Raw genomic sequence first — 22,752 nt, forward strand, 5'->3', positions numbered from 1 at the left:
TATTCACTGGAATTAAGTCTCTTCATTCAGTCTTAATTAAGTCACTTTCTGGTAAAATATGAAAGTGTCTGGTTAGGAGAAGCTGTCTCAGCTTGTGCTGAAGTGTTATATGTGACATCGTTCTCAAACCTCCTTCTGTTCCAGCTCCTGCCACTGTGCTGTAAAATTGTGATTCCACATCTACCTGAACCCAGGTGGGCCTCCCATCAGTGTCCCCCAGCCTGAGAGGGCAGCCCCAGGAGTAAATGTCATGGCCAGTCTCTTGTTCCCATGCACACACACACATCTGCTTTCTCACACATCTGGAAGTAGACTCTACACACCATTCAGCATTTTGTTTATTTTTCAATTGACAATATATAAAGAAAATAAAGATGAAAATAGTTTCCCATTCCAAGTCTTCTCAAGACCTGGCCAGACCTCCATCTAAGAAGAATCATCTGAGTTGCCCGAACGCACTATAAAGAGGATGAAGAAGGGGTACAGACCGTCTGCAGAGGCCCCTAGGATAAGCATGTGGCAGAGGAACCCTGGGTGTCCAGGAAGAATTCCAAGACCTGGCTGGCAGATGACAGACTGTTACCAACAAAAGATGTAAAACGCATGGAGGAAAGGGGTTGGTTCTGCACGGGAGCATCGGAAAGCCAGGGACGTGACACGCTGCCCTCTCAGGCTGGGGGACACTGATGGGAGGTCTGCCTGGGTTCACGTAGATGTGGAATCACAATTTTACAACACAGTGGCAGGAGCTGGTACAGAAGGAGGTCTAAGACTTTTCAGGTTTGAGAACGACATCGTACATGTCGAAGAGGGGACATCTGATCAAAGGCTCTCAGGTACGTAAGAGGCATTTACATCCCTCAAGCTGAGGCAGCCTCTCCTAATCAGACACATTTATGTTTCACCAGCAAATGTTCAAATAGTTTTTGGTTCTCAAACCTTTTTGAATCTCAGAAATACATAGATGGGGTACGGGGGCCGCAGTGGCTCCGGCCAGATGTCCTGGCGCTTGAGGAGGTGAGGCCATGAGTTCAAGGCCAACCTGAGCAATGTTACAAGCTCTCATTGATTAACATAGAAGGGGTTGTAGACTTCAATAAAGCACCCACTTCAAAAAGAAAGATATTAAATCGAGTAGGAAGGGATGGGATTCAAGAAGAAACAAAGTTACTAAACATGTAGCTAAATCGAAATCAACACTGTCTGTATGAAACTAAAGAAATCATGCTTTGGGGGAGTGTTTTTCTAAACCCAAGAAGGAACTACAATACTTGGCAAATATCAGATGAAAATGGGGAGGCAGAAGACCAGAGTTAAAGCCTTCATGCCTGTGGTCCCAGTTACTTAGGGATCTGAGGAGGAAGGATCACTTGAGCCTGGGAGGTCAAGGCTGCAGGGAGCCACGACTGCACCACTGCACTCCAGCCTGGGAGACACAGCAAAACTCTCAAAAGAAAAAAAAAAGGACTGATTGCATTTTTAAAAACCTAATTATGTAATCCTAGCACTTTGGGAGGCCCAGGTGGGTGGATCACGAGGTCAAGAGATCAAGACCATCCTGGTCAACATGGTGAAATGCCATCTCTACTAAAAATACAAAAAAGTAGCTGGGCATGGTGGCGCGTGCCTGTAATCCCAGCTACTCGGGAGGCTGAGGCAGGAGAATTGCCTGAACCCAGGAGGCGGAGGTTGCGGTGAGCCGAGATCGCGTCATTGCACTCCAGCCTGGGTAACAAGAGAGAAACTCCATCTAAAAAAAAAAAAAAAAAAAACCGAATTATGTGATGTTTAAGAGATACATCTAAATTATGATGCCATCAAAATACGGAAAATAAACAGAAAGATATCCAAGGCAAAAAAATACTAACCTAGGGAGATTTGGGGTCACAATATTAATATCGGATAAAGTAATCTTGAAGGTGTTATTTAACTGTATCTCCATTAATAGAAAAAGCCCAATGAGCCATATGAAGAAATCTCAACTCATAAAATAGATGAACATCGATATATTAGTCCCAGACTGCACATTGCAAGGGAAATTGTCTGCTAATGTATCTGTACTGGCCACTGGGCTCTACGCTCCTGGGAGGAAACAAGCCATGTCTTATTAGTAGTCACTTAGCCCAGGTCTGACTTAGGGGATTCTTAATAAATGTTTATTGAATAAACCAGTGGTTCTCAAGGCTGGCTGCACATCAGAATCTTCTGGGAGTTTTAAAAAATACTGAGGCTTGGGCCCCACCCCAGACCAATTAAAGGAGAATCTCTAGGGGTGGGACTTCAGTATAGCATATATATATATATATATATATATATATATATATTTTTTTTTTTAAAGCTCCCCAGGTGATTCTGATATTTGGCCAGGTCTGAGAGCCGCTGGAATAAATAAATGACTGAATGACCGAATGAATGAGTTTCTCTTTGATTTAGAAAAAAATTCATTGCAGGATTTCTCTTAAAAGCACATTCCCATGGTGCATTTCAATGTAATTTGATTTTAAGAAATTTGATTTACACCCAATATTGCTGGGACAATCTATTTTGTAAAGCAAGGAACATCTGTATTATCTATCCATTTTTTTTTTAATGGATTTGGGAATATTCTGTTTCTCTATTTAGAACTGGGCTGGAGACTTGAGCAAAGATTGGATCATTTCCTGTTCTGTGAAAAAATGCCTTCTCCCACTCTGGCATTCAGAGACCATTTCCCGGCAATATTAAGCATGTGATTACTTAATGAGACACTTAAGGCAGTTTTGAGAAGTATAAAAACATCGTGGTCTGGGCTTCCTACTCCTGATGTTACATAAACGACATCGAGAATTCAACTCAGTCTTGCCTCCACGTATTAGGTCCCTCCTGTGTGCCTGGCACTGTGTTAGGTGCTAGGAGCAGACAGGAAGATAAAAGTCCACTCAGGTCGGAGCAGTCAGAAGGCAGAATGCAGGATAAAAGGATGTCCAAGGCCAGGCGCAGTGGCTCTCGTCTGTCACCCAACACTTTGGGAGGCCAAGGCAGATGGATCACTTGAAACCAGGAGTTCGAGACCAGCCTGGGAAACATGGCAAAACCCCATCTCCACAAAAAATATAAAAGTTAGCCAGACATGGTGGCATGCCTATAGTTCCCCAAAAGAGGACGTCCATGCGTAAGGTGAGGTGACAGAGATGTGCTTTCTAGTAGCATCAATACAAAGACAGATCCCTACGTTCTGATTAAGTCTCGTGAGCTGGCGGGAGAAATGTCTCACAGAGGAAAGAGCCCTGGAGCTCCGGCTTAGGGAATGTGAAAGATTTCTACCACGGAGAATTTGTGGGGAGCTCGTGGCAGCAGAGGGAGCAGCACAAGGAGTCTGGGAAACTGCGGCAGAGGAAGGGTGATGTGTTGGAATATTTCCTGGTGCCTTTCTCCAGGGCTTGAGACTCCCTTGTGGCTGCCTTGCTCCCTCCCATCTCTGCTTTCACCAGCGTCTTATCTGCCCCCTAGGACTGCCATGATAAAGCGCCACAAACTGGGTGGCTTAAAACAACAGGAATTCATTCTCTCACCGTTCTGGAGGCTGGAAATCCCAAATCAAGGTGTTGGCAGGGCCCAGCCCCCTCTGGATCCATAGGAGGGGATCTGCCTCTCCGAGTTTCTGCGGCTGCCGGTCATCTCCTGGACTCCCTGGCCTGAGGCTGCTTCATTCCCTCCTCCGTATTCACATGGCGCCTTCTTCCTGGGTGATTTCACATCCCCTTCTCTCTGTCTGTGTGTCTCTGTGTGCACATTTCCCCTTTTTATGAGCACACCAGTCGCATTGAATTAGGGCTCACCCTAACGGCCTCCTTTTAACTGGTATTTGTCTGCAAAGACCCTGTCTTCAAATAAAATCCCGTCGTGGGGCACTGAGGGTTAGGACTTCAGTATATCTTTGGGGTCCACAGCTTAACCCACAACAATCATGGAGTCTGAAAGATGACCCAGTTTCATTCTCATTTCTTTCCTTTTCCTTAATTCTTTTTTCTCTGCCTCCAGGCAATTAGAATTTCTCCTTTCCCCCAAAATTCTCAGTCTTCTGCGTCATTCTCCCTCCCTGCTCCTCCCCACCCACCCATGCTGCCCACAGGATCCCTTTAGCCACCCTGGACAGTTTGGGCAATTCCTTATCTGCAGCCTGGGTTTCCACAAGGTACTGCCTGTCTTACTGTCCGTCCCTCCTGGTTCCTACAGCTTGGCGGGCACAGCACCCCTTCCCTCCTTTCCCCCCCCAGTGGGGATCGGAAACCTCGCTCCCCGTAGCGCTCAGCCTCTCTGCTGGACCAGCTGCTGCACATGCCATCCTTCCCTGCAACACTTTCATGTTTTCGCCCTCACCTCTGGGACAATTCCACAGGCTTCCAAATCCTCAACTTCCCCCTCTGTCAATAGCAGCATCTTAGAGGTAGCCCCAGAGCTTCCCCACAACCCCTCTGTCCTCTTCTTTCCTCTCAGAGATAATCCGAGCAAAGTCCAGTCTTAACTTGTCGGCCTCTGTCCTTCACCAGGCTCTCAGCTCCCCTTCATCTGTCTCCTGCTACATTCTTGAGTGTCTGCAGCCAAGGCTGTATTTCTTCTCTGCTTCCCTCTTCCTTTTCCCGTCACCTCGGCTTGCTCCCTGTCCTCTCCCTTCATTTCTCAGTCTGTTATTTACATAAAGTTCCTTTCTGCGTTCTTCATCCTGTGGAGAGATTCCCTGTCGAGGCTCCCAGGGCTAATGCTCCTTCTGGGACATGGCTTGTGCTGCTCTGTCTTTCTCAGTCACCTCTAGCTGTCTCATGGGCTGTGTCTCCCCGCTGTGGGCTGTACCTGGGCTATCGCCCATAGAGGCCCGGGTGGAAATTCCACTCAGCCAAGGTGGCAAGGATCTTCTCTAGTGACAAAGAGCTAGGTGTTGGCATCAGACAGACCAGGGTTTGGAGTCTTACTGTCAATTGTGTGACCTTGGGCAAATTCCTTATCTATCTAAGAGCTGACTTCCTAATCTGTGCAAACAGGGAAAGGTAGCACCTACCTCATGAGGGTGAGAGATAGTCGGTCCCAGCCGGAGATGCTTGGCAGTTTTGCGATCCGACAGTTCCAGGATCATTCAGTAAGAGTTTATATGCAAAGGGTCTATTTACAAAGTGGCTGGTTGCAGCAGTAACTACCCCAGGCCCTAAGAAATGAGGATGGGGCAGGCAGCAGGGAGGTTACTAGAATCCCAAACAACTGACTGGTGACTCTGTAGAGTCAGCTTTGAGAGATAGGAAACCCAGCCCCGGGCAGGCGCCAGTAGGTGCAGAGCCTAGTCTCTCCCCCGCCCACTCACCTGCCTCCTGCAGCTGCCTCCCACTAGCTGAACCCCTCAGGAGGCCGGAGGCAAGGGATTCCTAGCTGTGGATCCATGGAGGTCAGCAGCAGGGCATTGGGGTGCAGGGAGGGTAAAAAGATTTGGGGAGGCAAATGGATGAATCAGCAGTTTTGTAAATCAAATAAGGTAAGGCATGTAAAACCCAGCACCTGGTACCTATTAAGCTAATAAATGTGTTAGCGACTTTTTCTCTCCTGTTCCTCCTACTCCTCGTTATTACTGCTTAGATCAAACCAAGCATGGTGTTTCCAAACTTTTCTATCACCAATTCTAGCTTTCCAGGAGAAGGAACTACCAGAAACCTCTTCCCCTTGGATTGTTGACAAGTGCCTGCCAATTCGAAGTCCTGTTCAGAGACCTAGCCAATGATGCCACTCTGGCCTCAGCCAATTGGCAAAAACCACTCAACAGGTCCACCCCGGCCTTTGCTGATTGGACCACGGGTGCGTGTCTATGAGGCTGTTGGATGGTGATTGGTCAACCTCACGGGCTCTCTTAGAGGGCCTGCCTGTGATCTGCTCGGAGGAGCACTGGAGAAGCACAGTAGAGATGGGAGGACCTGGGGTGCCCTCAAGCTCCAGAGCTACTATTTTCTCCCAAAATCTGGTCCAGCTCTCCCTGAGGCCTGGTGTGACCACATGGAACCTTTCCTCATCCTCCTACAATAACCCATGTCAGTGAGCTTGTCTGGATCGGCTGTGACTTAAAAGGGCTGAACTAACACTGCATTCGAACAAGAATTCCTAGATTCTTGTCAAACACGTGTCCACATTGGCCTCATGGGAGGGAAGCAGGAGGCCGGGCCACAGCCCAGGTGCCGCTCCTGAGGAAGGGGCTGATGGCTCCCAACACAGAACACACCCCTCTCCCTGGCTCGTCAAGGCACAAAGGGATAAAATGAGGCCCCTGCAATGTGTAAGGATCTCTCTTGGCAGTGCAGTTACTTGGTTTGTTAGTCTTATAATCAGCGGGACCCACTAATACGTTAAAGGAATTTATGCAAAATGATTATTGAACAAATACTTAAGCTACAGGAAACTAAGGGGGAGAGCATAGCAACCAACTGAAGCACATTTACTCACGCTCGCCGGGCGATTTTCCATACCTTTTTATAATTAAGTACTATTGTTTTCATCTCCAGATCCCAAATATTTCACTTTCTGACACATCTGTTGGACATTTGATGTATGTTTTCTCCTTTCTCTTTCTGAATGGAAAGCCGGTCATGTGCAGTCCGGCCTGCTCTTTGTTTCTGAGGAGAATACTGAGTCCCCACGGGACTGGTAGGTCCAGTGCCCGATATATGAGTCAGAGGACCCAGACTCCTGATCCAGTGCTCCTGACAATATCCCAGAATGGGTGGGAAGGCCACCGCCTCCTGGAAGCTCCTCCTGGTGGCCTCTCTAGATTCGGAGTTGCACAGTGCTTTGTCCTTCACGCTTCTGTCTTTCAGCATTCATGCCTTTTACCTTCTATTGGACTCCAAGTTCTCTGAGGTCAAGACCCGAGGTAAATCACCTTTATATTTCCCTATAGTGCCCAGCTCAGAACCAATGCGTGTTTTTGTTTTTTGGTTTTATTTTTGAGATGGAGTTTCACTCTTGTTACCCAGGCTGGAGTGCAATGGCGCGATCTCGGCTCACCGCAACCTCCGCCTCCTGGGTTCAGGCAATTCTCCTGCCTCAGCCTCCTGAGTAGCTGGGATTACAGGCACGCACCACCCTGCCAGCTAATTTTTTGGTTTTTTTAGTAGAGATGGTGTTTCACCATGTTGACCAGGATGGTCTCGCGTGTTTGTTGAATGGATGACTGAATAAATGATGGAAAGAGTGAAAACAGCGATGATTCTGCTGGAAAGTAAGTAGCCAGTTTAGAACTGGTAGCCAGCCATGACGTGAAAGGCAAAGCAGGATGGAGGCGCAGAGCATACCTGGGAGGCGGAGGTTGCAGTAAGCCGAGATCACACCACTGCACTCCAGCCTGGTGACAGAGCGAGACTCCGTCTCAAAAACAAAACAAAACAAAAAGGCAAGTTTGCTTTTATTAACCCAGGAAAGTAAAACTATGTTAAATTCTGTTGGAATAGCAATAAAATAAAATATTTAAACCCAAAATAATGTTGTGAGTTTGAATACACTTACTTTTCAGTCTCTCAAAAAATGTTCAACTGTTTTAATTTTCTAGGGGGAAAATAACAATTTAAATAATTATTTAAAAAATTTAAAAAGACGGATATTTTTCTTTCTGCCCTGGGCTATAGTGTGGTTCAGCATGGCTATGTAATTGATCCTTTAAGTATACAATTATTATATTTTCCTTATCGTGAAGTTTTGACATTAATTTTGATTTTAAAATATTACATTAAATATCATTTATGTTTATTAATGGATTTTGGGGGTGCTGTATTGATTTTTATACCTGAAGGGAGGGCCTCACTCATTACACCTTACCCATGGCCCTGCCTCCTTGGGCATGAGCCTAACTCTAATGAGGAGGAAATGTCTGCTTGGGAAGACAGACTTCACACACATGTGCCTCTCCAGAAGTATGTGCAGGCGGAGAAAGGAAGATCCCACTGCCGTGCCTTCCCTCTCATCCAAGGACACGTTCTGCAGGACCCAGTGCAAAGTGAAAAATGCCAGGCCCTTGATCAAAAGTTATTAAGAACTTCAAGGTGGCAGTAGCAGAGCCAGAGACCAAGCACTAGGCCCTTCTGAGTTTAGGGGCCTGATGCAACTTTCTGGGTCATCACCCGGGAAGCTGGCTCCTATCTCAGCCCCACCATCTCTACAGCTCAATGCTGCAGGCACTTCCCACACCCAATGAGACCTCCCAGCCTTCCTACAAAACACCAGCCCGAAGCTCCTCTGCATGAAGCTGACCCTAGTCTGGCAGCTCTTTGCTGTATTTTCCTGAGCAGAGAGCATTTGTCTGTGCCTCCCTCTCCAGACAAAAATCATCCCAGAGGTGGGAACAGTTGCTCATATTAGTCCATTCTCATGCTGCTAGAAAGAACTACCTGAGACTGGGTAATTTATGGAGCAAAGAGGTTTAATGGACTCACAGTTCTGCGGGGTATATAGGAAGCATGGCTTGGAGGCCTCAGGAAACACACAATCACGGCAGAAGGCAAAGGGGAAGCAGGCACCTCTTATGGTAGGGCAAGAGACAGTGTGTGTGAAGGGGGAGGTGCTACACATTTTACACAACCAGATCTCACAAGAACTCACAATCAGAAAAGCAAGGAGGAAATGTGCCCCCTCCATCCAATCACCTTTCACCAGGGCCCTCCCCCAACACTGGGAATCACAATTCAACATGAGATGTGGGTGGAGACAGAGAGCCAAAGCACATCAGCTCACGTGGTCATGTGTTCATTCCTTCATTCATACACTAAGCATGCATGGACTATCTATATGCCAAGCAAGGCATTTGGGACCCAGAAAAGAACAGCACCAAAGCCCTGTTGTTGAAGATCCAGGTTTGAACGAAGTTGATAACACTGCAGGTGCCTTCCCGGGGCTGACAGCATACAGCAGGTGGTGACCATATCTGTTTGGAATGTGAGTTACCGTTGACTCCTCCACCCTCTTCATTCAGGCTGTGTGACCTCCATGGCCTACGACCTTGCAGGGGAAGGCAACCTTCAGTTCTCTTCTTTCTGACCCTCCTGGTCATCCTATCTCAGAGCCAGGTGCGCAGTTCCTACATCTGCCAGCCCTGAGACCTCACACAAGTCGGTCATCTTTTAGTGCCTCAGTTCCCTCCCTTGCAAAGTGGAAAGCCATCTTCCCTCATAGTTGCCAAGTGTCTACAAAGCAAATCAGCCAAGTCCTTGTAAAGTTCATGTACATGTGAGAGAGTGATATTGTGAGTGAATCGATCACTCTGTAGGTGCAGCCACCAAGAGCCAGCTAACTGGCTATCTAATAGTCATTTTGCAAATGTTTGCTGAGCACCTACTGTGCACCTAGCCCAGTGACCTCTGTGGCATGTTAAGGCTTATCGAGCATTTTCATACATCCCATTTTTTATTCTTCTAGAAGGAGATGGCTGCTATTAAGCCCATTCTTACAAACCAAGAAACAGAGCCTCAGTCACATTGAACCCAAAGTCACTTGGCTATTTGGGGGCACTCTGAGATTTGCACATATCTCAGACTCTGTGACCAGTTCTCCTTCAGTTATATCTCAAGGCTCCTGCAGGGGCCTGCCATCTGCCTCTCCCTACCCCCAGTTTGGCCTTGGAAAGTGATTCCAGGCAGGAAGAAATTCCACGGGCCTCTTCCTGCCTGCTCCAGTGCCCCTACCTCTGCCCCTGGGACTCAGCAGTCACGTTTTATGCCCTTCATACTAGTAGCACAGCAGTGGCGTCTTGCAGGAAGGGCTTTGGAAAAGGTAGGCCTGGCCTCCTGCCCCACCTGCACTTGGCTGGCCTTGACCTTGCCCTCCCCCTGCTCCTCTGCACAGTGGGAAATAGGTCTTATGGCATAGGCTGTGGTGAGGGCTACACGGGGAGTGGAGGGGGTCTATATGCAAAAGGACCTGGAAAGGAGGTTTCTGTTCTATTCTCAACAGCAGAAGCCTAGTCTTTACCTTGGTGCCATTCATCGGTGGACTGCATGGCCACTTAGCAAAGTAAGTCCCTCTGAAGCAGGTCCTCACTTATGCCTGCAAGCTGGGTTAGAGGAATCACCATTGCAATCTGCCCCAGAGTCACCCCAACAGTTTCCTAATTTATAGGTACCCGTGCCTCCTTGCTGTGTTCCCAGGGGTGTGCTGGGCACAGCACAGCATCCAAGGGAAGTCCTAGTTATTGCCCTTGGAAGCCTGCAACCTGCGAGGGGAGGCAGGAGCAAGCAGATCTGACCAGCAAGGACCTGGCCAGCAAGCAGGTCACACAGCCTGAATGGAGATGCTTTTGGGAAGGAATCTCTGTCCTTTCCGTCCATGCTGGAAAGTGCTGACAAACTTCACCCCACCCTCCTGAGGGATGCATGCTCTTTGGGGGCTTCCTGGAGGACGAAGAGGTTGAGGGAGACAGATGTTTAGTGACTTCCTCCATCCTGATTCTTCGGGGCTACGTCCACTTCCCTTTTGAATCAAACTCTACTTCTTTCATCTCTTCACCAAACTAATCTTTATCCTCCAAGATTCGGCTCAAGGTCACCTCCTCCACAAGCCTTCCTGAATGCTCACAGGCTGAGTTTGAGGTTCTCTCCTCTGTGCTACCATAGCATCTTCTGTTATATCTATAATCATGATTTTAAAGTAATCATAGTTATTCCATTTGGTCCTTATTTTATGCTCTATTCATCACCTGATTGCATCCTCCTAATTTCCAAAGTGGTGGAGGAACTTTTACTAATATCTCTATTTTGCAGATGAAGAAACAGAGAGCTAGTACACGGCAGAGCTTTAAACACAGTGGCTAATCCCAAGGCCTCTCTCTGGACGAGCACCTGCGGGCTGTGACACCCTGTACCCAGCTCTCTTCACATTCACATTCTCAGCCCTCAGCACAGGGCCTGGTCTGCAGTGCAAGCTCAGGAAATGATCCCTGGATTAAAGTGTTCTCTGATGTTCTGCCCATCAGAACAGGTGGGAGCACAGGTGGGAGCTTGGTGCCTGGAGATACTAGAATCATCCAGTCTTCTCTGAGGTTAGCATTCCCATTTCACGGAGGCATTAATGGAGAGTCAGACAGGCCAACACCAAGCAGCCAGCATATGGGACGCCCTTTATGCCTCTACAGTTTTTTTCCTGCTGACAAACTTCCTCCCCACCCCCCTGAGCACAGCACATTCTTTGGGCAGTGTGCACTCTGGGAAGACTTCCTGGAGGAGGAAGAGCTTGGGAGGTGATGAAGTTTCATTTCTCCTCCTGGAGATGCCAAGGCGTCAAGAAGGAACACCTCCATGCAGCATTCCACTCCATTCCATTCCATTCTACTTTTCTCCCCCTCTCTGGGGTTTAGCTGTTACACACAAGCCTTCATTTACTGTCTCGTCTGCTAAATGGGAGCAACAATATTACTCACCCCACAGGCTTGTTCCAGTGCAATAATGAAATAATGGAAATGAAATTGCTTTGTAAACTGTCAAATGCCATAAAATGTCAATTGCTGTTATGTCAGCCACACTGGCCGGCTTCGCTTCCTGAAGCAGTGCTGGCTGCTGGGCAACCCCATCTTGACTTGCTTCACACGAGCCAGCTTGGAGTCGGGTCTCTGGTCATACCGCTGTTGTCTTGTAATCACAGGGTCCTGAGTTCTGTCCCCTCCATGTGCTGTCCCTCTTGGTCCTTCCAATGGGACATCTACGAAGACTGTTGATAAGCAGTTCATTTTCTCAGGGCTGCTTTCTTAGGTGTGGTAAATTCTACATAACATTTATCGTTTTAACCATGGTGAAGTGTAGCGTTCCGTGACATGAAGTGCACAATGTTGGGAAACCATTACCACCAGCCTTCTCCAGAACTTCTTCACCTTCCCAAACCAAAATTCTGTACCCATTAAGACAATAACTCCCTATTTTTCCTTATCCCCAGCCCCTGGCAACCCCCATCCCACTTTGTCTCTATGATGTTGACTACTCTACATATTTTATATAAGTGGAATCATGCAATGTTTCTTCTTTTGTGTTTGGAGTATTTCACTTAGCAAAATGTCTTCAAGGTCCATCTATGTTGTAACACATGACAAAATTTCTTTCCCTCTTTTTTTTTGAGATGGGGTTCTGTACTTGTTGCCCAGGCTGGAGTGCAATGGTGCGATAGCTCACTGCAACCTCCATCTCCTGAGTTCAAGTCTCCCTAGTAGCTGGGATTACAGGCATGCACCACCACCCCTGGCTGATTTTAGTATTTTTAGTAGAGATGGGTTTCCACCATGTTGGCCAGGCTGGTCTCGGACTCCTGACCTCAAGTGATCTGCCCATCTCTGTCTCTCAAAGTGCTGGGATGACAGGCATGAGCCACCATGCCCGACCAAAATCGTCTTTCTTTTTGAAGCTGAATATTATTACTTTGTGTAAATGCACCTTTTGGCTATTCTGAATAATGCTGCTATGAATATCGGTGACATACACCAATTTGAATCTCTGCTTCCGATGCATCTGGGCATATATCCACAAGTGGAATTGCTGGATCAAATGGTAGTTCCATGTTTAATTAAACCAGCTGCAGCATTTCTCACTCTTTGAGCTTACATTTTACTGAATCCTCTGCCTATGTACTAAGCACCTATTCTGTGATCGGCATGACCTCTGTTGAATGCCTAGATAAAAGATGACATTTAGAAATAGGAAAGACTGGCTGGTGCAGTGCCTGTAATCCCAGCACTTTGGGAGGCCAAGGCAGGCAGATCATGAGGTCAAGAGATTGAGACCCTCCTGGCCAACGTGGTGAAACCCCGTCTCTACTAAAAATACAAAAATTAGTTACACATCGTGCCATGTGTCTGTAGTCTCAGCTACTCGGGAGGCTGAGGCAGGAGAATTGCTTGAACCCAGAAGGCAGACAGTGAGCTGAGCTTGTGCCACAGCACTCCAGCCTGGCAACAGACCAAAACTCTGACTCAAAAAAAAAAAAAAAAAAGAAAAAAATAGGAAGGACTAAAGGGAGGAGTCATTCAGTGACTTACAGAAAACACAGGAGGAGCAGACAGACACTCAAGGCAGTAATGCAGAGCCTGTAACAGCACCAACGTGCAGAATTTGTTGCATGATGGAGCTTTTGCGTGTACTTGTAATCATGGATAATTTTATTACTTTTTACCAGATGCCTGTTAAATCCGTTCATATAAAAAGCAATGATTTTTCTTTTGCCAAAGGACTTGAGAAATGCCTATTCTGAAACCATGAATACCAGGGATACCAAGCAGACAGCAAAATCCCCAATGCAAATGTGTCTAGCTTTCCCAATAAAGAACATTACAGGAACAGAGGATTTTTTTACATGCTCATAAAATGATTATACTTAGTCTGAGAATTTCCTGGTTTGCGTATGACTGTTACAGACTTATTTCATAAGTTGATTTATTTAACACTATCTGCAGGGACCTGTGTTTCAATTCCAGTTGGCTTTTTAGGTTTTTTGTTTATTTGTTTTCCTTTTTATCTGAAAAGTCTCTTTCCAGTACTCTGCATTTAGAAGTGGCTAGAATTGTAAGAGGTCCTTGGTACTCCGAAATGCTGTTCATGTTCTCAGCTGCTAACATTCTGGTTTGAGATTTTCCTTGCCTTCAATATTCATTGGCCATTTCTGTTGTTGCATTTACCAAAATAAAATCTACTTCAGCTTGTTTCTCTCCTGGAAAGGGCTGGTGAGCAGCTTTCTGACAGTTGTATATTAAATGCAGGTGGCTTCATGAATGCACTTTCTGTCTGGCTCAGAACATTAACCATAACCCACAGTTTCTTCCAAAGGAACTGGAATGAATTAAATTGTTTAATAAAACCTTACTTACCTGGATAAACTCATTTCTATTTTGCATTTAGATTCCCTAATGTATCTTTCCAGATTGTTATTTGTAAAATAAAAAGCTAGACGTGTTTACTTAGAAAGCCAAACATGGGACTCTAATCCTGGTTCCTATCCAAGTTCTTTGCAACATCTTTTTTTTCACATTTCCTACCATGTTATGAACTGCTGCATATTTCATTCAGCACGGACTGATAACTCCCACCCCAGGTCCAAATTCAGATCCACTTAGGCATCGCATGTTCTTTTTCTGCATATGTTTCTCTCCATGGCACCTCTGAAATCTGTGCTGTTTCAGACACAAAGGAGCCCAAAGTTGCATATTTGCAAATTCATTTAAAGGAATGTCCTTGTAGGAAGGCCTTGTCTGACTTCTGGGTGAAGTTCTCCAGAATTATCAAGGTCCATTGAAGTAGCTGCTTGCAGGGATGTGATTATACTTCTCATAAAATCATTCTAGAGCCAACATGGTAGATAGCCTAAGCTGATTGCTCAGTTCATACAGAAAGCTGAACCTGAAGCATCCATCGTCCTTCCTCTTACCCTTGGCAAAGCAGTTTCCAGCACATAGTAGGCCCTAAGTGAGTGCTGGCTAAATTGACTACTGAATAAATAAATAATGAGGCTAACTGACTTCTTATTTCCCCTTCTTCCCTTTTCCAGAAACTCACTGCTAAATCTTAGGATTAAATACAATTAACTGTATCAGTGCAGATGATCTAATTGTACCCCTTCCTTCTTCTGAAAGCTTGAATATTCCTAAACCATTTTATTATTCACCCCTCTTAATATAAAGTACTAAAGATAAGGTCCTTCTAAGGGCCAGGATTGGCTAAGCACATACTTTTTCTGATGTCACCATACTTAATCTGCTCACTAACCCTCTGTGCCAGGAATCAGTTCTCTACGTAATAGATGAAGAAACCTGAGCATTTTTGTCCTTGATGTTTTTGAGCAAGCTGGAGGCTAACATGTTTACTGTGCTTACTGTGTGCAGGCACTGTGCTGATTATCTGACCTTTAGGTCACATAAAAATTCACGAGGAAGGTATTCTTGGCACCCCCATTTTGTGGATGAAGAAATCGCAACTTGGGAAATTAAATACTTAGCTGAAGCACACATGGCTGAGAAGAGGCAGAGACCGGCTTTGAACCCAGGACTCCCACCTCCCAGGCCAGTACACCCAGCACGATTCCTAGGCATAGTGAAAGATCACCAGTGCAGCCTCATTTTCATTCAGATGCAAATTGTTCCTGCTCATAACTGCAGCAGCTGCCTATGGACACTGACTGGGCTTAGGGGAAAAGGAGGTGGATATTCTTGCCAAAGTGGCTGACAGACCAGGCATCACTGCAGCAAGGAGTACGATCACAGGCTGCACGGGCTCAGCTTTGCCGTGTGTGGCGGTGGCTGCTTGATGGAAGAGAAAGGGTGCTGGCCGGGGCTGGAGGGCCACCAAGCAGTTCTGACCTCAGGCAGGTGCCTTCCGCTCTTTGAGAATCATCTCCCGATGACAGGCATTGGGCTGGATGTCGCCCTAGCTCCTGGCAGCTTGGACAACCTTCTCTTTCCCCTCCAGGCCTGGCCATTTGCAGGGGAATCACTCTGAAGCCCCTGTGCCCCCTCCAATCTGCAGGCCTGCTGCACATCAGTCCTTCGTGTCAAACTGCTTGAAAAACTCGACAGGAATATCAGAGATGAGGTGCTTGAGGTTTCCCAAGTTTTCAAGATTACACCTCCATAAACGCTTTACAAGGCCGCTCAGCACCAGCCCTCGGAGCCTCCCTGGGCATCGCTGCCACCTCTGGCAGGCACCTCCAGAGGCTCAGGAAGCCAGACAGCCCCCCACCCACCCACCCACCGATCAGACCCACAACGGCATTGCTGGGAGGAGGGGAGAAAGCACAGCGCTGGTTACCTTATAATCAAATTTTCGCTGCGCTCTCTGACAGGTTTTTAAGTCACTTAAGGGATCTATTTATATGTGAAAGCATCAGCATCGTGCAGTAAATCCAACCACAAGCCAGTCCCATATTTTATTAAGTTTAAGTTCAGTGAAAGTGCAGAGCAAACGAGGGTCCTGTGTCTCTCCGTTACATCTGATTTGCGGTTCCCATAAAAAGGCCCACATGCCGCTGTTTCAGATGTGTTTTGGATTGAAAATAGGATTAATGTGCTAAAGTGTGATTAGAATGGTTAAACACGATTAATTGGAACAGACTTCTGCTGCCAAGGGAGCTCCTCCGTGGCTGGCCCCGCTCCAGGTTACCAAGTGAACAAAGCCGACCAACTGTCCAACTCCTTCCCCGTCTCGCCTCACGTGCCTTGCCCCTTGCATTTTCTCATCGCCAGCCTGTCTCAGGGCAGATTAAATGCAGCTGAGAATGTTGGGCTCACTCGGCGGCGGTGTCCTCCGGGAATAGGCAGGAACCTCGGCCCTGCCTGGCCTTGGCGGTGCTGGCCGAGGGCTGCCGCGCACCGGGGGCAGTGGGCCAGGTGGCTGGGCCGGGGTGGGAGTCATTTGGGTTTTTTTAAAAATGATCTATTAAACCTCTGAACTTTAATCAAGCGGCTACCACACTGACGGCGCTGATTTCCTCAAGGAGCCAAGGGGCCGGGCCAGGCACAGGCCACGGGGGTTGGCGGGAGGGCCAGGGCTGCCTGTTCCACGGTCCCCGGGGGCTTGGTCCTCGGCCAGGGGGCTGGACAGAGGTGAACCTGCCTCCCAAACACAGAGTCTTTCCAGTGGAGTCCAGCCACGCCTCCTGGTGGCGACCTGCCTGTGGGATTCCCTGGGGGGACCCTCTCCGCTGGAGCTGGTTCCTCCACACTGAAGTCACCAGGCAAATATGGGGTCTTCCAGGCAGCAGCTGCTCCCGAGTCACCCATCCCTCTGAGGCCAGGCAGATGGAACTGACTTCCTCAGAAGTTCCTCAGGATAAACATGTTTAAAAGTGGCCTTCCTCATACCAGGGAGCTTGAAAGAGATTCTTCTTAAACAGTGAAGAAGAAAACTTCGCGCAGGCCCTGAACTCTGGAGCATGCTGCCCCTTTAAAAGGATGGACTGGATATTAAAGGGAAACAGGTCCTGGGAGGGACCCATTTCCCCAGGCCCCTGGCTCTGTGTGCCACACAACTGCTGAAAGTGTGAGGGTTTTACGGTGGTAAACTCTATTTTTATCTCTCCCTTGGGTCCGCTAAAGACGGAGGGGTGTGTGTGTGAGACAGAATGGCTATGTCTGTATGGTGTGCATGTCTGTATGTGTGAGTCTGTGTGGTATATATGGTGTGTGTGTGTGTATCTGTGTGGTGTGTGAGTCTGTGTGTGTCCCTGCACACCTATGGATTGTGTGTGTGAGTCTGTTATGTGTCTGTGTATAAGTATGTGGTGGATGGTGTGTCTATGTGTGTGTATATCTATGTGGGGTGTGTGTGCTCATGAATGTCTATAGTATGTGTGTCTGTTGCATGCATGTGTCTGAGTGTGTCTGTGTGTGGTATGTGTGTGTCTGTGTGATGTGTATAGTGTATGCGTATGTCTCTGTGTGGTTTGTATGTGTGTGTGTGTCTGTCCATATGTGAGTCTGTGTCCATGAATATCTATGGAGTGTGTGTGTCTGTGTGATGTGTATGGTGTATGTGTGTGTGTCTGTGTGGTGTGTGGTCTGTGTGAGTCTGTGTATGAGTCATGCATGTGTATTGTGTGCATGTGTGTTATGTGCATGTGTCTGTGTGTGGTGTGTATGTCCATGTGGTATGTATAGTGCGTGCATGTCTACGTGGCATGTGTGTGTGTGTCTGTGTGTGAGTCGGTCTGTGTCCATGCAGATCTATTGTGTGTATGTGTGTTTGCATGATGTGTATGGTGTGTGTGTGTGGCACTTATAGTGTGCCTGTGTCTGTGTGATGTGTATGGTGTATGTGTGTCTGTGTGGTATGTATAATGTGTGTGTTTGTGTGATATCTATGGTGTATGTGTGTGTCTGTGTGGTCCATGCATGTCTGCAGGTGTATGTGTGTGGTTGATGGGGAGAGACTGAAAGTAGGAGTCGGGCCTTCTGGAAAGGTCAGCTCTTCTAGACTTCAGCCTCAGGCAGCCTGAAAGCCCCGAGGCATGAGGAAGGTGGCCATATGATTTCTGGTTTGACCCAGAACACTTGGGAGTAAAAGATGCCAGTTGCAACTGCACACAGACTCGCACACACACACAAACACACATGCACATGCACACTCCAGATACAGACACATACACCATACACGCCACATAAACACAGACACACCACATATACCACAGAGATATACACACATACACCATACACATCACACATACACACACACACCCCATAGATACTCATGGACACAGACAGGCTCACACACACACACATACATACCACAAGGATATACACACACCATACACATAACACAGACACACACACACCCCATGGATACTCATGGACACAGGCTCACACACACACATACATACCACACAGATATACACACATACACCATACACATCACACAGACACACACACACCCCATAGATACTCATGGACACAGACAGGCTCACACACACATACATACATACCACACAGATATACACACATAACACCATATACATCACACAGACACACACACACCACGTAGATACTCATGGGCACAGACAGGCTCACACACAGACAGACACACACATACATACCACAAAGATATACATACATACACCATACACATCACACAGAAAAACACACACTATAATACCACATGATCGGGGGCATAAACAGGAGCTGAGTGGGTATGAGGCCCCTGCAGGAAGGCTGAGACCCCTGAGCCCACCCTAGGCCACAGTGGGGTAGACTGAGCCCAGAGAGGAAGGGTTAGTGGGAGATAACACGGGCATGGGGGTGGGTGGACCAGGTGGGGTGCCAACTGCTGCTCTTCTCAGGGCCTTATCTCCAGGGGTCCCAGGCAGCCCGAGCCTATCCCATCCCTGCTCTGTTCTATTCTCACTCCTTCCAGAACTCTCCCCTTTTGGGTGTGCCCCACACCCCACATGGCCTCTGCCAGTCCTTCAAGGGCCCATCCGGCGGTTGCTTCCGGAGCGTTTATCCAACCAGCCCCCTGCATCTCCAGGGCACCCACCCCAGGAGGCGGGGGTGACATAGGGCAGGCCCTGCCAGCGACTGCCGCAGCTGGGTGGTATTTACGAACCCACCGAGAGTACGCCGTGGGCTCCCGACCTGGGCTGCATTATGACTTTTGTGGGCCACTTCCTCCTGAAAAAAATAAAATTTCTACTTGAAGATGAATATAATCTGGGCTGGATTTATTAGTATACTTGCATCATTACATTCATATTTTTTCTGTTTTGGAGACGGAGACTTGCTCTGTCACCCAGGCTGCAGTGCAACGGTGCAATCTTGGCTCACTGCAACCTCTGCCTCCCGCATCAAGTGATTCTCCTGCCTCAGCCTCCTGAGTAGCTTGGATTACAGGGATGTGCCACCATGCCCTGCTAATTTTTAGTAGACGAAGGGTTTTCTTTTCTTCCTTCCTTTTTTTTTTTTTTTTTCTTTGAGACAGTCTTGCCCAGGCTGGAGTGATCTCAGCTCACTGCAACTTTCGCTTTCCAGGTTTAAGCAATTCTCCCTGCCTCAGCCTCCTGAGTAACAGGGATTACAGGCACCTGCCACCACACCTGGCTAATTTTTCGTATTTTTTGGTAGAGACAGGGTTTTGCCATGTTGGCCAGGCTGGTCTCAAACTCCTGACCTCAAGTGATCCGCCCGCCTCAGCCTACCAAAGTGCTGGGATTACAGATGTCAGCCACTGCTCCTGGCCATATATTTTTCTTTTTATTAAAAAAATTACAGCTGGGCCTGATGCAGTAGCTCATGCCTGTAACTCTAACACTTTGGGAGGCCAAGCGGGGAAGAATGCTTGAGTCCCAGAATTCAAGACCAGCCTGGGCAACATGGCAGGATCTTGTCTCTACAAAAACCTTAAAAAGTTAGCCAGACATGGTGGTGTATGCCTGGAGTTCCAGCTACTCAGGAGGCTGAGATGAGAGGATTGCTTGAGTCCAGGAGATGGAGGCTACAGTGAGCTATGATCACACCACTACACTGAAGCCTGGGTGATAGAGCAAGACACTGTATCAAAAAACAAATGCATTTCAAACATTTCTGTGGGCCATGGGCACAGCACCTACTGAGACCAATGGAGAAAGCAGCCTTGTTCTGATCGTGCATAGAGTAATCCCAACTCTGCCACGTGGCCTGCAAGCTTTCTGGTCTCAACACTGGCATCCTCTGTCTGTGAGCTCTCCAGCTGAGCCTTTCGCTGCTTGGAACTTCAGCATGGAGCTGTCTCAGGTCTCAGCCCACACGTCACCTCCCGTCAGAGGCCATCCTTTTATTCTCTCTCACAGCGTCCTGGCCCCTCACAGCACTGGCCACCCCTGCAACGACCTGTGGGTTAATCTGCTTGGTTGAATGCCCATCCTCCCATCCTGACTGTAAGCAACAAGCAGGCAAGGTCAGGGTCTATGTCATTCACCACTATGTCCCCAAGGCTCAGCAGGTGCAGGCAGGGATGTACTTCCCAGAGGTCCCTCAGGAAGCAAGGACTTGTTCCCAGAAGCTGGGAGAGCCTGCAGCAGACAGGCCTCAGCTGTCTGCCCTTCTGAGGGAGAGCTCCCCTGCCCCAGGCCTCCCTCATTCCAGGATAGCCTGCATCCAATGACAGAATAAGCTGTATCTAAAGACCCACCTTCTTGCCCCATCTGGGGCAGCTCTCACAGGTCATCCATCTGCAGAGCTCCCCATGGTGGGGCAGGGGTCTCTGCTGGGCTCTCATTACAGCCCAATGTCTCCCTCACCCAGTGCTGATCCTAGTGGCACCCCCACCAAAATTCATCTTCATCTCAGGTTCTGCCTCCCCAGCATCCCTTGGGATGACCCCTGAAGATGTGGCCACAGTATAATACGTCAGAATGACGAGGTGGGTCTCTACCAAAAGGAACAGCCATTCATTAGCAGCCTGCTGGCATTTTTTATTTGTATCCCTGGAAGAGATTTTTTTAATAGTGTTCCTGGAAGCCCCCTCGGGGCTATCATGAGGAGCACTTAGGGGCTTTATTCTGAAAGGGTGAATCGTGCACCTCATCCCCCCACTTCCATTCAAGCAGGTCTGCTCTATTCCAGCTATACCCTGGGCATTTGCATCCAATTGCATTTGAAGGAAAAGCTCTGCCGTTTTTGAAAAGTATAAAAACCCACTGACTTCAGTAATACAGTAATGCTATTGATGATAGTGATAGCAAATACCCACCCAGTGTTTCCTGTAGGCCGGGCACACTTGCCGTGAGTCTACTGATCCGGTCCTCACGTCAATCCCACGGGGTCAGGCACAGTCACCACCCTCATCTTATGCAGGAGACTGAGACAAAGAGGTAAAGTGACCTGTCCAAGGTCATCCAGCTGGGAGCTGATAGAACTGAGGTCTCGACTGGTGTTTTATAGCATTTGATCCCAGGAGCTCATGAAGATGCAAGATTGAGGATCACAGTCTCTAGAACATGCCAGTCACATCTCTCTTGAATCTGTTTACAGGAAAGCACCCAGCTTGTTTTTGAAAACCAGAAGCTGGGCAAGCTCTTTCTCTGCCCTTCACTGTTTCTTCTTTCCCTGGGAGAGAATAAGCACCCATTCACTGCGTTTGAATCGGGGGTGGAGGAAGGGGAGAGGCAGACAGCAGGGAAGACAGTAGTTGAGTTTTAAAAAAAATTATCCCAACAACTCTTTGAGAGTCCATACCCTTGTTTCACGCATGGGGAGACTGGGCAGGTGACTTACCCAAGGACATCAAGAACACAGGGGCTTGCAGCCTCCATGCCAGACCAGGGCTCTGTCCACTTGGCAGACGGCTCCTCTCACTTTCAGAAACCTCCAGGATGAAGATAAGACCTTGGTCCATGCCCCTGACTGTGAAGATGCAATCAAGTTAGAGGGGACACTTTTCCTGACTACACAGCCTAGGCCCTGAGCTCTCAGGAAGCCCAGCAGGACCATATTGCCAAACTCCATCAAATCAAGTTTCCTACTGTGGTTTGTTGTGTTGAACTAAGGTCTTGAGGCCACATCCAGGAAAAAGGGCAAAGTTCCTCAAGTTCCCCAAAGAGAGATGCTTCAGCGGAGTTTGGCCTGTATTGTCCTCAAGAATCCAGGCACAGCAATGATAATACTTGGGATTCTGCCAGGCAGGCCTCACCCAGCTCCACTGGACTCTACCCAGGCTCACGTGGGCTGACAGTACTGATTCGGCTCGGAGCTCCACAGCTGAGGGGCTGTGTTAGGGGGCAGGCCTTGGGGGTCCCCAGGGAGGAGCTCCCACTTTCAGCCTCCTTTCCTGCATAAAATGTGGAGCAGAAAAGAGGTTGCCTTATGTAGAACACTTAGCTAGTCATTGGGTTAGAAAAATGAGAAGAGACTTCACTCCTGCAAGGCTGCCATTTCCATTTCATATGAATGTCTCTTTTCTTGCATTTTCTGCCCACCCTGGCAGGGTTATGGCTTCTGTGGCATTCTTATATGATGAAACAGAGATGTTTTATTCATGGAATCCCTCTCTGGGAAGAATTGTATGTGGTGTGGACCATCCAATGAGGAAGGCTGGATGAATGGGACATGAACCAGATTTCTGGTCAACCTTATTGTTTCCCACTGGAGTGTATCTAATTTCAGACAAAGATAAATAAGCCTGAGGTTTTGAGTGGGCTGTGTCACCTCTTCTTGGGCAGATGTGTGATTTCCATAAGGCCTAGGCCATATTTGAATGAGGGGGGCCCTACCTCCACCCCCTACACACATGCCTGTCTTGATGGCCCTCCTGGGGACAAAGT

At 47.9% G+C, this 22,752-nt stretch overlaps 1 long non-coding RNA gene across 1 annotated transcript; it reads right to left on the reverse strand.

Moving 5' to 3' along the window:
• Nucleotides 1-329: 329 nt before the first annotated feature.
• LOC144577517 (uncharacterized) lies at nt 330-3,723 on the reverse strand. The gene is made up of 2 exons (XR_013521658.1): nt 3,552-3,723; nt 330-1,750 (listed from the first exon to the last, which is right to left on the reverse strand). It is a non-coding gene; the product is annotated as an uncharacterized LOC144577517 (long non-coding RNA).
• Nucleotides 3,724-22,752: the final 19,029 nt, after the last annotated feature.

Source organism: Callithrix jacchus, chromosome 8, assembly GCF_049354715.1.
Source record: "Callithrix jacchus isolate 240 chromosome 8, calJac240_pri, whole genome shotgun sequence".
In the NCBI taxonomy this organism is placed as follows: domain Eukaryota; kingdom Metazoa; phylum Chordata; class Mammalia; order Primates; family Cebidae; genus Callithrix; species Callithrix jacchus.